This window comes from Pleurodeles waltl, chromosome 5, assembly GCF_031143425.1.
Source record: "Pleurodeles waltl isolate 20211129_DDA chromosome 5, aPleWal1.hap1.20221129, whole genome shotgun sequence".
In the NCBI taxonomy this organism is placed as follows: domain Eukaryota; kingdom Metazoa; phylum Chordata; class Amphibia; order Caudata; family Salamandridae; genus Pleurodeles; species Pleurodeles waltl.
In genome coordinates, this window is record NC_090444.1 from 662871295 (window position 1) to 662883721 (window position 12427).

Below are 12427 nucleotides of genomic sequence, written 5' to 3' on the forward strand. Positions count from 1 at the left end.
TTGTGTATAATTAAAAACAGTTTTGGGGCTGCTTTCTCTGTGTATTAAATGGTGCCCATAATAATTATAGCATAACATAACACCATAATTTTCTTTAGATTGATAAACATCTTTGTTTTCAAATACAGTATAATACTGCAATTCAGTCAGCATAGAATCAACTGTTTTCACATCCCAATCATCAGGAACAATGCCTGGTATTATTATATCATGCATGGAAAGTTCGAACACATATGGTATTTGAATAACCTCCGTGGGACCGTATATATCAAATATTACTTTATCCCAAACAATCCCATCAGGAATTGGTATCACGGAAATGTTGACAAAAGATAAGTCTCTTCGGACCTTGTGTGATGGAAAATGTGGTTTTAAAACCTCATCCAACAATTCAACTGTTGATTTTTCAGGAAGAAAATGGCAGTGTATTAATAAAAAGAAAGTGATAACAAAACCAATCCAAAGTAGGAAAGCTAGTACAGTCAAGGAAAGCCATGGAAAAATAAAGTATGTTATTTTAAGCCAGTTCATTAGCTTATGTTGACAGTTCAAGTGTTGAAGAGGCGAATGAGTCTGAGACGTCATCATTGATGTCAGCAAAATATTCAGAAGCGGTTTGTGCAAAAGATGGAGCTGTGTTGGTTGGTGGAGTTGGTGTTTCTCACGGTGACACAGAATAAATAGCACCATCCGTTTCCGTTGAAGCTGTATCAAATGGATCAATTATCTCTGTATTATTTGATGTTACTGGAACCAATGCAAGATCATTTTCCACTCTTCCCAAGCTCGGGGAGGTGTCAGTGTCGCTGCTTACAGCTTGTAGAGGAACTTCTTGACCAGTAGTGAGAGGGATTCAGGAACTACTTGCTGTTCCTCTTGGTCTGCTGTGCAGGATCGGCCACATGGTGTAGTTTGACATTGTGGGGACAAAACGATTTTCTTTGGCACCTCCCAACGGTGGTTGAATTACAGTTCTGGTACAGTGTATTCCCAAAACTGGGACTGGTGCTCGATAAGAAGGACCAAATTCCTTTTTCACAGCAACCTTTTCACGTACTAGATTCCCGACTCCAGGAATCCAGCCGGTAGGCGATACAGGTACATCCTTGATTCCTGTGGAGGCAGTACTGATAGAAGAATTGTCATCACTGAACTGTTAAAATTCCTGTAAGACAGTGACACGTTCATTTATGTCAAAAGGTGTTTCTGCCGCCTCCACGGCAGGACCATCAAGGTCTGGAACACACATTTTAGTTCCGAACAGACACTCATAGGAAGTATGACCCCCCCAGGGACATTCTAGGCAGATTGTTAAGTGCTCTCTGAACTCCATACAGGTGATTAAGCCAATTACGACCCATACCTAAAACTCTGGCTGTTAAGGATTGCTTTAAATCATGGTTTAATCGCTCCACAACACTATTTCCTTCGAGATGAAATGGAGACAAGTACTGGAGTTGGTCCCCCAATGAATCCATCGTGTCCCTGAATGCCCTTGAGACAAAAGCAGGGCCGTGGTCCGAGTGGAAAGCTGCAACTGCGTATGTAGGGATAAAGACTCACAAATATTTAATAACAGTCCGAGCGTCAGCTGAGAATGTGGCCACACCCATAAAATCTGGAGCAAGAGTCAACAGCGACCAAAATATACTTGTATGCGCTGTCTAGTGATAAGGGACCTCAGTGGTCCAAGTACACACATTGTAATGGTTTATTTGAAATCAGGGGGGGTGTCTGCGGCATGCGTTTGGCAGTTGAAATTTTAATTTGTTTGAAGATGTCACAACAAAGGACATACGGCTTGATCTCTTTATAGAGGCCTGACCACCAATAGCGGGCTTATAAGATCGACACACCAGCACACCAGCACCGCCACACCAGCATGGGCAGATGCCACCCCTTTATTTGCTGCTTTAATCAATTGTGGTCTTATATCTCTGTTGGGAATATCTTGTACCCCTACGCCTGGTATTTTAACTTCAGCATTCAGGATACCTCCCATTCGGTAGGAATATTTGTCAGGAAATGCTTTTGGATAGGGCGTACCATCAGCCGTAGCTTTCACGGCAGCCCATATGTCTGCGTTCGGTTTTGAACTCAAACGAGTTACTGCAGCGACAGCAGCCACTGCCGACTTTGTGGCTTCATCAGCCAGTATATTCCCAGCAACGTGTATTCCAATGCGCTGGTGTCCAAGTGTGTGCGTACAACATGGACATTTGGTAGCATTTCTTTTAGATCTGCTACTTTCCCCCACAGAACTCTGTGTTTCATGGTGTTGCCTTTAGAATCTCTGAGCCTATTCTGGCGCCAGTAATGCAGGTATTCATTGAAGGACTGAACACAATAGTACGAATCACAAAAAATCAGCTTTGGCTGTGCAGGAACCGTATGTTCCAGTGCCATCAACAGAGCTTTTAGCTCTGCCAATTGTGCCGTGCAATCCCCTAGGGTTTGTGTGAATGTATGTAGGGGACAAAATTTATTGTCCTCCATATAGCTCCTTACGACTGCGCAAGAAGCAGAATATTGGTGCTTTGTGCCAATTGCAGGTTGTGCAGAGCCATCAGTGTACATGACTCTATGATATTGTTTGATAGGTAGTGTGTTTGTTGGAACTGGGTATTCCTGTTCATACTGCAAAAATTCTTGAGGTTGTAATTTTGGGTAAAAAATGTAGTCTACATCGGTGGCTGTAAAAGACGTGGCCCATTGTATCCACTGTGCATGTACTGCTTTTGCGTTTAGAACGCTGACTTTTGTGATAGCCTCTAGGTCTGGGATTGGGGAAACAACAATTATGTGTTTACCCTGAGCTAGAGGTCTTAATTTAATGACAGCCATCTGTATAGCAGTGAGAATTTTCTCAGTGGGAGCAAAGCGTTGTTCTGCTGCTGAGTATAAGTGTGATTTGTATGCAATCAGGACTGTTTCACCTTTATTAAATGTCACATAGGTGAAACTGACGGTACCACCAATTACTCTGATGACCAAATGTGTTTTGTTGTCCCTTGTGTGTAAATGTTGTGCTGCTAGCATGTCTGTCTGCAGTTCTCTGAGAATGCGTGTATGTTCAACTGTCCAAAATCGACTTGAAAAATCAGGACGTACCAAGTCATATAAAGGTTTTATGCATGAAGCATAATCTGGAATGTAAGTTCTGCCAAACTTTGGAAACCTACCAGAGACTGGAGTTTTTTTATTGTGTTTGGAGGTTGTAGTTGTGCACATTTTTCTAAGAATTGTGGCGCTAGGCTCTTTCCTTCACTTGATAGCTCACAGCCTAGGAACGGGACACTGAGGAAGGCAATTTTAGTTTTTTTAAAGTTGAACTTGTAGCCAAATTCAGCAAATCCAACAACAATGCGGGCTACCCGTCTTAAATATTGTAGTAATTCATCATCCGTAAGATAAATGTCATCTACATAGGACAATGCTTCAGGGTCAATCTCGTGTAAAATTGCAGTAACACAAGCTGCAAATAGTCCTGGGCTGTTCTTATACCCCTGGGGTAAACAACAGAAATTTTTCTGGGAGCCTAGTACACTGGAACTTGTTAAGTCTCTACTCTCAGGCGCTATATTCTGGCAGAAGAAACCATTGGAAATGTCCAGTGTTGTTTTGTATTTTTAACGCACTACATTGTTCATCAGTGCTGTGCTATGTGAGTTTTGTATAGCATGTGTTCTTGTGTGACTGTTTAAGTGTCTGTAGTCTAAGACTATTCTGTATGAATGGTCAGGTTTACCTACTGGGAATAAGGGATTATTCATTGGAGAGACACAGGGTTCAATTACGCCCTGGCACTCTAGTTGTGTGAGTATTTCCCTCACAGGTGCTTTAGCATCATGTTTTATTGGATACTGAGCTTGTGGTTGGGGTTGGTTTTTAATAGGAATTACATGGTAGGGGGATTCTTTATCCCATCCTACGTGATTGCGATATAACGCAGGTGCCTGTGCCAAAGCCCAATCAATGGAATAGGATTCAGCGAGTTCCTCCAGAACAATGGGAGAGAAAGAATGTTTAATAACATCTTCTCCATACTGGCAGGTATCGACACATTCAGGTGGCCAATCCTCTTTGACCAAACAAAACATCATATATGTTTACTACGCGATCCCAAAAGATTGCGTCTATTATGCGTTCAATGTCTCCTTCTAACGGTAGCGTTACTTTATACATCCTATCAGGTGTAGAGACTCGCATGTCCGCAGTTTCTACTTGTAGAAAGTCATCAGTTGCTTTCACCTCCAGATGCTCTAGGAGACTCCTGCGAACTATTGTGATCTCTGCCGCACTGTCTAGTAGTGCTAGCACCCACTTCCTGTTCTTCAAGAGGTCCCTCTTCCTGAGTGGCATGTCGAACTGCGACTGCTGCCACTGTTTTCTTTTTGAATTGAGGTTTTTGTTGAGCAGGTTTCTCTTCCTTTTTAACAGAAGCCTCCGATGAGTGTTGTGATTCCTATCTCGGTTTCACGTACTCTGTTCTTCATTCTGATTGCCCACCTCTCTCATTTCGTTTTTCTAATGAGTCCTGAAAGGAACAAGATTGGTGTGTATCAGTATATTGATATATATCAGGCGTTTTTATATTGTGTCTATTTCTGAGATTATATCTATTCTGTGGGGTCTCCATACTTAGAGATTCTCCCCTCTCTTTTTTAGGTGTTTGTTGTTTTTTATCCCAGCGTTTCTTATTACCCTCAGGCGCTTGCTTGGAAAAATCTTTATTAGATTTGCCATGAAATTGTGGTTTAGTTGGTCTGGCCCCTAAACTATCTCGACCAATACTAGAATAGGTCTCTGCGATAATCTTGGGCAGCTCTCATTTCTGATCCTGTTGAGGAACGTCACAGAGCTGCATGCGCACTTCTGGTGTGACCGCTTCCCCTTTAAGATTACTTAAAATAATTGAGGATACTGTGCCGAAATTGCCCATTAGTTGCATCCCCAAGTCCAGGGCCGGGGCAGCCCCATATTCATCTTAGATTTGCTTCAACACTTCCGGCAAATTGGCGGTGTACTATGTGCGGTTGTATAGAGCGTGGCAAATACCGTGCCCCAGGTATTATAGTTGTCTACCATAGGAACCAACCCAAATGGCAAGCACATCGTTAGAAGTCTATGTTTAGTCTGAGGTCCCATGTAAGGAAATACTGCTTCCAGCGCATTTATTTTTTGTGCTAACCAAAACGGAGTTTCCTCCCGTTTGGTGGGTACTTTACCCATGATCGAATGTACAGTCGCAGGGTTTATGCCTGGCGTCACTGCATGTGGTTGTGCTGGCAGAGCACGTGCTGGGTTTGTATTTAATTTTTGCATCACAAACTGTACTAATCGTCTATATGTTGCTATTACTTCAATATATAAGCAACAAACCTCAGCTACTGCTAAAGTCGCTACTGCAGGATGTGGTGTATAGGTGGCCAATAAAGGCCAAGTAGGACCATCATTACTTAGAGGACCTAACCTTACTGGTAGCATTGTGTGGGGTGGGGTGCCATCAAGCCAATTATTATGTTCTTGATAAGATAATGGAATTTCTAAATATGTATATGCCCTGTATTGTCCAGGTACGTTTGCAGGTGTATAATGCTGAAATTTGTTTGTGTTACCATCAACTGCTGGAAATGTGACCCAAGAATAGAAAAGTTCTGTTCTATAAGCTGGATGGGCATCCACCACAAATGTGACTGGACCCCCCCTGGGCTGTTAGGCCATTTGCTAATAAATGTGTAGTCAGAGGTTGTCTCATATTGACTGCTATTACTACCTGCTGCGGATTTGCCATGTTAGATAGAAGATATGTTCAGAGAAGGCACACCAAATAGGGGTTTTCCTTTTAAAGTTCAAGCTTGAACAACCTCCAGCCTCAGATAGGATAGCCTACGTAGCTGGAGTGGAAATCTTCAGTGCCATGGACGTCTCCGTATACGGTACTGTGGTATCATTATATATAATGAGACAGAGATTCTCTAGAGGACCCAAAAATTAGAGCCTGACCAAACGTTGGCGGTGCCATGTTGCGTAGGCTCTCATTATTCTAATTATTCTAATGAGACTACTGGATTTTAGGTTGCAGAATCGCCCGCAGCGTGGGAGTCTAAGTCTGACCCATTGCGGGTGACACCTGTCACTCCAATCCGGGTGTTGCTCTGGCTAACTAGCAGTGCCTCATCTCTACCCGAGGGCAGGGATGACTGGGCAGCCAAGCGCATGACATAATTGGTTTCTCAGGGAAGCCGTGGTCACTCAGGTCTCATCCGTTTCCCTCAGTTACCTTAATCTCATGTATAAATGACAAACAGAGCAGTATATGTTTTAATAATTATTTTAATAAAATGACTGCATCTTAGATAGAAAAGCATGAGCTGCAATAACCAGGACGACACAGCATAACCGTATTAAATTGTGACAAGGAGAGTGAAGCATAGAAATAACGCTATCATATTGTCACTGTGGTCAATATACTAACTCCTACCTAGGCTATGATAGAGCATAGCATGTTAAGCTCTAATTCTGCCCTTCAGGTTCCCCTGGGAAGACATAATCTCCCATACCTGAGCAAAGGCCTGTGGTCTGCGTTAGCATCAGTAGCGAAGCATTCGGCAATCAGCATACAGTTGTGGTTCTCTGGCTGGAATCCCCCTCTAACATGTAAGGGACAAGGAAATGTTTTTATAACAAGACAGCTGATATTCTGAGAAAATGTCCCTACGTAAGGATGTGTTTTTTCTACAAATGTTGGAGACTAAACTTCTACCACGTTCACTGGCAATGTACCGTGCTGTAGCCTTAGAAGAAGCACAGAGTGACCAAGAATGTCTTGTTTGAGAACAGAGTGCTGGCCTTGGCAAAAACAGTTAGATAAACAGAAAATAAGACAAGACCGTAAAAGTGGTTATTGTAACAATAATAAAGTAAAGCCAAATAAAATATATCTAGGATAGAGTGCACAGCGGCTTGGCCTAGTGTGTTAAAATAACGTGCATGGAGCTGTAGCCAAAATGGCTACACAACACCATGTGAAGTCGTTGTTGAAAGTGACCTTCTTGGTCGCACGTGTCAAATGGCATACACTACAGGTACCGCATGGATAATGTCCTGTGGGTGGTGGTAGGTGGTTGGTGGTGTTCAGCCCTCTCTTGGGTTGAAGTGGTCGGGTGTGCACCAATATGTCCCTTATGCTTTTGCTGCATCTATGGGAAAACATGGGTTCAGAATGCGCCAATGTTTATTGATAATCTTATGTTCCAGATTAGAGGCTACATTGAATGTGGTGATGCATATGGGCCTTCTCTTTCACAAGGGGGGTGTCCAAAAGGGCCTCCCTGTTGTTGCTGCGTGTTCGTTTCATGGCACAGCTGAAGATTTTTGGGGTGTAGTTCCTAGCCACCAATTTTGATGCTAGGTTCTGAACTTGCTGCTTACAATCAGACACCTCGGAACAATTTCTCCTGAGTCTGAGGAACTGGCCAAAGGGGAGGTTCTCTCTCAAATAGCGAGGGTGTGCGCTGTCAAATAGTAGCAAACAGTTCTTGGCTGTTGGTTTCTCATGGGTAGTGGCTTTGAGAGTGCCATTTGTTGCTATGATGTTTTGGACAAGGAAAACCAGCTGTGCTTTCCTCTTTGTTAGAGTGAATTTCAGGAACTGATCCTGTGTGTTTAACCACGCCAAGAAAAGGGCTATCTGTGTTTCCTCCCCTTTCCAAGCGATTAGGATGTCGTCGATGTATCTCTTACTTAGAGTAATATTTTCCCTATATGGGTTGGTGGCTTTAAGAATTATTTATTTCCCCAGATGGTGAACATAAAGACCTGATAGACATGGAGCAAAGGTGCTTTCCATGCTGGTGCCAGGTTTCTGTAGGTACACGGTGTCTTCAAAACCAAATAAATTTTTGGTTAGTGCCCAGAAACAGCACTCCAGAACCAGGTAGCGTGGGGTCTGATTTTCCCAGTCTATATTGAAAATGACCTCTTCTATGATACGTAGAGTGTCAGAGTGGGGTAGACTGGTGTGTAGGCTCTCTACATCTAAACCCAAAAGTGTCTCGTTAGTGGGGTCGAACAGCCTTTCTTTGAGGAGGCATAGTACATCTTTTGTATCCTTCAGATACATGTCCGTGTTTTGGACTATATGCCTTAGGAAAGCATCGGCGAAAAGGGACAAAGGCTCCAAGACTGAGTTTATACCGGACACAATAGGTCTCCTTGGTGGTGATTCCAGGTTTTTGTCGATTTTGGGTATAGTGTAAAAGTATTCGTTCATTAGGTTCTTGTTTATCAGGAAATCACCCTCTTTCTGGGAAATCCAGTCATGTGCCAGTGCTTGCTCAACAATACTGCTAATCTTTTTTTGCAGGAAACCCATGGATTTTTCCTGTAGTTTCTCATATTTACGTGTGTCACCCAGCAGCCTTAAGCATTCATTTCTGTAGTTGTCCGTGGTCTGAATGACCAGGGCACCCCCTTTGTCCGCTGGCTTAAAAACTATGCTTGTATTGTTGGCCAGATCTTGAAGACCTTTCTTTTCTTCCCTAGTGGTATTATGAAATACCTTCAGAGAGGTAGGATCGATGTCATTGATATCCTTCATAACTGCTTGTTCGAATGTCAAGATCTCTATTGGAATAAGAGTGCTAGGTGGTGTAAAGGAGGATTTGTTGCCTGACCCACATTGGGGCCTTCACTTGATGAGCAGTCCCCGAAGTAGGATCTCAGTTTGACCTTCCTTATAAATTTGTGGACCTCCATACACATCTTGAATTTGTCTAGCGGGCAGTAGGGACAAAGCCTAAACCTTTCTCCAGGACACTGGTTTGTGCAGGGGTAAGTGTCAGGCTACTTAGATTGACAATTAGGCTGTGTGGTTGCTTGGGCCCGCCTGAGTGTCCCGACCATGTGAGGTTTCCATTGTCATGCTGTGGGTCAGCATCCTCCCCTACTCTGCATCCTGTGCCAAATGGACTTGTGATTGCTTCTTGGTCCTGCCCCTCGGACGTCCCTGGCCCATCCCTAAAAAAGGCAGGTATTGTGGCTGGTGGTCTCCCTGGGGTCCCTATTGTTCGAAAGGAAGGGGATACCCGTGAGGTGGCATGGGACCTTGTGGAAAAGGGCCGGGTATGAAAGGGCCTTGCATTACATGCGGAGAGTAGATGGGCCACCCTCTCCCAGAGCTGAGACCTGTTCTCCTTGCTCTCCTATTACGGCCCCTGTTTGAAAAGAATGATTTTGTATTGGTGTCAGAATTACTGTAACCTGAGTCGGATGACTCTGAGTCAGTGTTGTACCCTGAGTTCCTCCCTGAGGAGATGTAATCCTCTCTGATGAAAGGGCACACCTTTTCATGGGAGAATTTGCTGACATATTTCTTGAGTTTTTGGTATTTTGTCTGTTGTAAATATACATCCTACTCGTTGATGGTTTGATTGAGCTCTTCTAAGCATTTCTTGAGAGCCCCTGTTGACATAGATGCTTTCGAGCAAACCTCAATAGTGAGGAGTCCGCCTTTAGGCTCCTCTGCGATCATCAAAATCAGCCAATCTCGAGTGCAATGCCATGATATAAGTGACCAATAATTTTTTGAATGCCTTGTCATTTAGAAAAATAAAGGGTTCGTTCCTCACTATTAGGCCCTGTGGTGCTGCACTTGTCCTTAAATATTCAGTCATCATGATACCATGGATCATGGTCTTCACCCGATTTCGTTTGAGGGTGTTAAGTTCATCCAAATCTTTGCTATCGCCTGTGGTCCCAGATGTGGGTGTATCGCCAATAATGCTCCCACGTATTCCGTTGGTCGCAGGACGCTTCGTTCTGCAGAACAGGAAGAAACCCAATGATGAAACATGCCATCAAGGGGTAACCCTGGTGGGTGAGGGTTCTTCTAACAAAAAACTTTTTTTCTGTGGAAGTTTTTCCCCTCTGTGTTGGGTCTCTACATACGTCTACTGAAGATCTTGTGAACAACAGAGACTTTCTTTTGAAGTTTGCCTACTTCAAAGGCAGAAAGAAGTTTAAGTAGTGGACCCAAAACACCAGATTTTTAGAACACTTTGGGATCAAAAGGAACCTCTTCCAAGGAGAAGAGCCGTAGAGCTGGAGGAGAAGTACTGCCCCATTGCTTTGTGTGCTTGTGCTTTGCTGGGTTGGCCTGCAGTTGCTGCTTCTGCCTTAGAGAGGGCACAGATTAGACTTTGCTGTGTATCCTGCTTGTGAAGTTTCTCCAAGGGCTTGGACTGAGCTTGCCCCCGTTCTGAAGTCTCAAGGTCATCAAAGGCTTCCTCTGCCAGGACCTAGACTCTCTTGCTGAGACTCCTACCCTGCCAAGTGGTGCCTTATCCAGACCATGAGCCCTTAAAAGGAGAAGGTGGTGAAAAACCAAGAAAAACCAAGTACACCTACTTCGGACAGCACCCAGACTGACGCCACTGCCAGATGCCCAAATGCCACCTGCAATGGAAACCAGGGTCCCTGCTTGAGTGCAACGACCCCAACCAACCTGCATGCCTGATGCCTGCTCACTGAAGTCCACGACTCCTTGAGTCCCAAAGTGCTGTGCCATCAATGTCCATGACAACTGACTGCTGTGTCACCTGCAGCCTTGTAGCATGACAGCGACCATGTGAGGTTGCCACACAGCCTCTTGGCTGCCGGATATCGACTCCGCCAGAAGTGTAAGGAACCAACGCTTTGCACTGCAGTTGCCTCAACTTCACTGCTCCACAGCAAGGACCCAACGCCTTCTCTGCTCCATTCCTGACTCCGTGCACTGGCTTGTTTCCTGATTTTCAGAAGGTACTGTACTTGGTGGGCTGTGCGACTCCGTGACCGGCACCATTGTCATCGGATTGTTGGGAACGACTCCGTCATGATGCCGTGATAACACCAAAGTGAAGCATTTGTGTTTACAAGCGCTATTATGAAGTTTATTCTTTGAAAATTCATAACTTTGCCTGTGTATGTTGGATCTTTGTCATTGTGGTCTTGTGTTACTTAGATAAATATGGGCTATTTGTCTAAACTGGTGTTGAATCCACACACATTGAAGACAGATCGTGTGATGTATCCTTCTAGGTCAACTTTGCTGGCACACTTTATGCAGATCTCCCTTGGTACACATCTTCCTGATCCTCATTGTCCCTTCTTTCATGCACATTATAGTCAGTCATACTTGTCAACTTTGATAATGAACACTGCTTCTTCTGCAGGCTCAGCAATATTTGCCATTACATTTCCTGTGTCTGAGCCCCACACATCACTGAACACTAGCGACAGCACTTGTGTAGTGTCTGAGTCACCTGCACATATTGGATGTCAAAGTTAAGTATAGGAGTGTCTGCAGCAGTCCTTCCCCATTTCTTTGTTTGACATGAGCACTCAAACACAGCTGCATTCCCCAACTTTTGTTGCATTGACTACCAGTGTATTTAGATTGTTTGAATACTCCTGACAGCTATGAGTAGAATATGCAAGTTTCTACATGTCCCTGTCCTTCATCACATGTACAGTTTGCCAAGGCTTTGTGACTTGTTTTGGCATTGCTTGACATGCATACACAATACAAACTGGGTAGAGTCTGGCAGACCTAAACATTCAGGTGTTTTGTCCTTTGTCTTTAACTCTCTATTAGACATCCATGTGAGTGCCACTGAGGGTTAGGATTTAGGTTGTCACCTGTGGTTGTGACATTCAGACATTACATAGCAGACACAGACCTACTGTTGTCAGTGCTGTCTACTCTTGTCCTACCTAGGCCAAACATCTGAAAAAGCAGTCTTCACATGTTTTTCATGGGTAACTGATTTCAACTGTCAACCAAACACACTTGTGTGATATGTGTATGGCAATGTAATTTATTTGTGCAACAGGCATTTCCAACATTTCACCTACACATTCATGTAGTAGTACATTATGTGCAGTATTTTCTTGTTCCAGAGTGTGTTCCTAATGTATTTACATCTTTTGTGGTCTAGTCAAAACATATCACAACCAATGGTTTTTGTTGCTAGGTTCCAGAGCTCGTTCCCCTGACTGGCTATGAGAACATTGAGGTCATGACATATGTCAGGTTGTGTATACTATTTTCTGCAATTCAGTGATTCCCTCAAGCAGGAACCTTCTCAGTGAAGTCTCTACCCACATCTGTGTTATCCTGGGTTTCCTGACATTCATAATTGAGAATAAGGGTCCACGTCTGCACTCCACAGAAAGGAACCTCCTCCGCACATAGAGTCTTAGTAGATTTTAGGCTTTACTCCCTATTTTTGGGGGAAAGTAACTAGGGGCCAGATGTAGCAAAACGCCAATTTGCGACTTGCAAATTGCGAGTCCCTGCGACTCGCAATTTGCAACTCGCAAATTGGTATGCAGTACGGTGTCTCAGACACCGACTGCGACTCGCTATGGGGTCGCAATGACC